The sequence below is a fragment of the Vigna radiata genome, unplaced genomic scaffold (assembly GCF_000741045.1).
Source record: "Vigna radiata var. radiata cultivar VC1973A unplaced genomic scaffold, Vradiata_ver6 scaffold_129, whole genome shotgun sequence".
NCBI classification, from domain to species: Eukaryota; Viridiplantae; Streptophyta; class Magnoliopsida; order Fabales; family Fabaceae; genus Vigna; species Vigna radiata.
In genome coordinates this window covers 327,073-331,783 of record NW_014543107.1, presented here as the reverse complement: position 1 = coordinate 331,783, position 4,711 = coordinate 327,073, and the positions used below count along the sequence as shown (strand labels likewise).

The 4,711-nt window shown below is 44.0% G+C and overlaps 1 long non-coding RNA gene across 1 annotated transcript; it reads left to right on the top strand.

Moving 5' to 3' along the window:
• Window positions 1-2,848: 2,848 nt before the first annotated feature.
• LOC111241015 lies at window positions 2,849-4,316 on the top strand. The gene is made up of 3 exons (XR_002666704.1): window positions 2,849-2,904; window positions 3,934-4,032; window positions 4,198-4,316. It is a non-coding gene; the product is annotated as an uncharacterized LOC111241015 (long non-coding RNA).
• Window positions 4,317-4,711: the final 395 nt, after the last annotated feature.

Sequence of the window (4,711 nt, the reverse complement as noted above, 5' to 3'; positions counted from 1 at the left end):
TAAATGGGGTGTCGACACTATAGCACCGAACGAATTGAGGCAGGGCCACCCCAGCAAAACATTGTAAGATGTGTTTGCATCCACTAGGAGGTATCGAACTTTCTTTTCATCACCGTCCCTCCCCGTTCCTAGCCGCGTGCGGAGGTCCATGTACCCCCGAGCGTCCACCCTTTCGCCCGCAAATCCCACTATCTGCTCGTGGAACGGAACGATCAACTCTTCGGACAGATGCATCTGCAAGAAGGTCTTCCAGTAGAGGATGTTAGCCGAGCTTCCCTAGTCAATTAGGTCCTTTCCTATCTCATACTGGGCGATCTCCGCCGTGATAACCATTGGGTCATCCTGTTTCAGATCCGGTACGTGGAAGTCGTCGTCGGTGAATGTTATAGGTGGCATCGATTTCCGGGCGGTGCGCACGCTGTTTACCGAACGCAACGCCCTGACGTGGCGCTTTCTGGCAGAGCTTGACGGTCCTCCGCCGACAAATCCTCCTGAAATTGTGTTAATTCTTCCGCAGATTGGTCGGTCTCGGCTACGGCTTCGACTTCTATGCCGTCGTTCCTCGTACCTTGATCGGTTATCCGGTCGTCGCGGCTGCCGACTTTTGCCTCGGTCGCGGTCCTTCCTAGTGTCTGGGCTCGGCGGCCGCCCCCTAGGTGGCTCGCTGGGAGTAGTTTTAACATATTGCTTTAGGTGTTCGGAACGGATCAGCTCTTCGATTTTATCTCGAAGGGTTACACACTCCTCAGTGGTGTGTCCCATATTTTGGTGGTTAAGGCAGTGCTTGTTGCCATCGGCTCCGGGCGGCGTGGGCCGCTTCTTCAAGGGGGGAATCAGGTTGACACTCAGCGCTTCTTATAAGATACGCGCGGGTGGGGCATTCAATGGGGTGTATTGTTGAAACTTAGCCCCCCGGGGAGCCTCTCTTGGTCTGAATCCCCTAGGCCGGGTAGGGCCGTCGGACCTCTTCCCCTCGGCTTTCTCCTTCGCCTCCTGGTTCTCCTTCTTGTAAGCCTGCTTCATTTCCTCTACCCTCATTTCATCTGCCGCCCGCTCTCTTAACTCCTCCATCGTTTTTGGCCGCTTCCGACATACGCTATCTTTGAAAGGTCCTGGTCGGAGAGCAGGCATTACATATTGCAGGGCCAACTCAACATTCAGTCCTTTGACTCTCCTGACCATTTTCTGATACCGGTCCTTGAACGCCTTTAGCGTCTCGTCCTTGCCTTGCTTGAGGTTAGATAGCTCAAAGACCGTGGGATCTTCGGCCTGGCTGCTGGCAAACTATCTGCCAAACATCTCTTTCAGTCCTTCGAAACTCTGTATGGAGCCCGGCGGTAAAGAGTTGAACCACTCCAGCGCCTCTCCTTCTAATGACAACGAAAAGGCCCGACACCATATAGACCTGTTGCCAGTTCTGAACGCCATCCTAGTAGAAAAGGCCTGGATGTGATCGTCGGGGTCCGTAGTCCTGTCGTATATGCTAAGCTGGGGCGGCACAAAGTGTTCGGATATGTGGACACCCATAATGGCTTGACTAAACGGCAGTTGGCCGACTGTTTCCTCTTCTTTCACCGCGGGCACGGTGATGAGAGTGTTGGTCACTCTCTCGGTTTTCTCCTGGCTTCCGTTCAGCTCAGTTTCTCCTATCTTCCAAGTTCGATCCGAAGCACTACTGTGCTCGGCCGTGCCCTCTCGAGTGGTTGCAGCTCGATGGTCTTCTTCTTGCTCCCGACCGGTCACCTCCTTGCCTTTCTCCTTCGCCGCCCTCTCCCGAGCGATACGAGCCGCACAGTCTTCCCTCACTGCCGACAGCTCTTTCTCGTGTTGGCGTTTCATGTCTTCCATCTGCTGCCGTAATATCCTTATCGCCTCTATGGGATCCTCAGTGGTCGTGTTCCTTGTGGTCACCATTGGGTCTAGACGCTCGGCCCCACGGTGGGCGCCAAAATGTTCCTGTGTGAAGACAAGTCACCAAACCTATACAATTTCTTCTCCTCAGGCCGTCCGCTAATCGCGAAATCTATCCTCCAACAATCCACCTTCTCCCTTCTCCTATGTTCGATGCGTCCGGAGGGTACCTGTCAAAGGTACTCCGATGCTTAAGTTAGTTAGGTTATCCGATCGGATGTCTGAATTCAGAAGTAAATGCGTAATAATTGAATCCACCTACCTGGTACCTCTGACATGTATTTATAGTGCTGGATATGGACCTAGTATTAAGGCAATCTTAATCAAGGCCCAATCACAGCCCAATCACTTTAAGCATGTAATTATCCTAATTACCTTGGCCTTACCTTAATCATGCAAACCGTCCGCATCTTACCGTCCGGTTCCTTTCATTCACGCTGGCCGGTCGTCTTACGGGGATAGCTGACCGCTTCCATTTAGATGTCTTCAATAGACTGGTTTGTCTTGGTCAGTAGACCGTCCGGTTCTATTTCAGACGGCCGACCGATGTTCCCTAGTACAGTTGTCATTCTCTTGTAAATAATTTTTAGATCGATGTTCCTAAATGTTTCCAAATTTCAGAGATTGTCATCGTTTAAGTTTAATGCTGGAAGTGCTTGATCAAGAAGCAGCAGCTCTTTATTCATTCAAATCACAAACTCAGAGGCTTGAAGCTCTTCATCAATTTAAATCAGGAAAGGTTTCTGTACTGCTAGCAACTGATGTTGCCAGTCGTGGATTGGATATTCCTACAGTTGACCTTGTTATCAACTACGATGTTCCAAGGTTACCTTTTCTTGTGCCAATTTCTTTACCTTCTTAATAGACATTTGAAGCATTTCAATTAGCATATTGCAACTATTCATCTCCAGGTTTCCACGGGATTATGTTCATCGGGTTGGTCGAACAGCAAGAGCTGGTAGAGGTGGACTGGCTTTGAGCCTTGTCACCCAGGTTTGCACATGTTATATTTAATATTAAAGCTTGTATATTTTTTGTTATTTTAATGGAAGTTTACAAGTATTGAATTTGTACCTAATACCCAAGAATTTTTGTTTGAAATAAATTGTTAAATTTGTGAGGCCTGTTGCTTATGCAACATCACACTTGAGTGTTGATGTGGTGACCAAACTCATTTAATACTATAGTCGAGAGATACAACTTGTTATTCTGGGTAACAACCTAGGATTAACACATCATTCATTTTGAGTGAGCCATGGAAATGGGCATGGCACAACCCTCCCCATTTGCCCAAGCTTGAAATCAACAATGTTAACACAGACAGTTATATAATTCAACAATTAAATCGATAAACTTTTGCATCTCTGAAAGTTATTAAATGTGTCATTTCACTAAATTTGACACTTGTCAATTGATCTGGGTGATTAAGAGTTGATGTTAAAAATGACCATTACCATCTAAATTTAGCTTAAAGGGATATATGAACCTAATCAACTAAACTATAATACTGCTGTGGTTGACGTGATTGGTTTCTGAGATTTATAGGGGGACCATAGGTACTTTTAAACTGCATGGATCCTGGTAGGTTCTTCCTTTTTGAATTATGTTAGTATCTAAATCTGTACAATCTGTATCCCAGACATACTGATGTAAGTCTGAACTTTTAAACATGATTGTGGGTGTTGTGCAACCCTTAAAAAACCGAGTTCATACTCTAGATACTTGCCTGCCTGTTGTGGATGGCGGTGTCTAGGATATCTTGATGTATAATCTCATTTTTGAAGTGTGATGACATAGGTTATGTGGCCTCTGAATATAAATAATTCCATTCTATTGGGTGGAGTTATTACTCAAACATATTCAGAAAATATTCGTTGATCTGTGGTTTTGCTGTGTTTATACGGAGGAAGTGTCTGAGATTTTTCAATGGTGACTCATGTTCGTATAAATGAAATCATTTTAGGGTTCTGATATTTTTATTGCAAAGGTTTCCTTATTTGTTTGACATTTTGACATTTTCAGAATGATGTTAAACTTATTCATGAAATAGAAGCACTTATTGAGAAACAACTTGAAATGATTGAATACAAAGAAAGTGAGGCGCTTTCTCTCATGAAAAAGGTATTTTTTTGCTGGACGTTTTTCTGTTCTAGCTATTGAATTATATATTTAATTTGTTTCCTTTTCTGTGTCTGCATTTTGCATTTTCAATTATGAGCTATGTAAAGGTTTGTTTTTTTTGTTCTAAATTTCTATTTGACTTGTTAATTCTGTGATGTATTGTAGGTTTTCAGTGCTAAGAATGTAGCAGAAATGAGAATGATAGATGATGGCTTTGAGGAGAAGGCTAAAGAGCGGAAAAACCAGAAACTGAAAATGCTTGCAGAGAAAGGACTGTTGAAGAAAAATAAGAGGAGAAAAAAAAGTAAAGAAGTTTCAGAGCAAGGGAAAGAGGTATAAAACACTGAATATCTTTTTCTTCCTGTGATTGACTTGCATAATTGGCCATTTTTCCAATTGACTTGTTTACTTTGATGTATTGTGTAGGTTTTCGGTGCTAAGAATGTCGAGGAAATGAAGATGGGTAATGATAGCACTGAGAGGGAAACAAAAAGTAGAAGTTGATGAACCTGAGATGAACATTCCTAGCCGTTGAGAGGCAGGGTGTCATCAATCAATTTTGTAGCCAGTTAATAAGTTGCTGAAAATTGCAGCTTCAGAAAATTGTACAGTGGGAACAAAATTGTTATTCATATTTTGTGAATTAAATTGTTTAAATAACAGGTGTTGATCCTTTGGA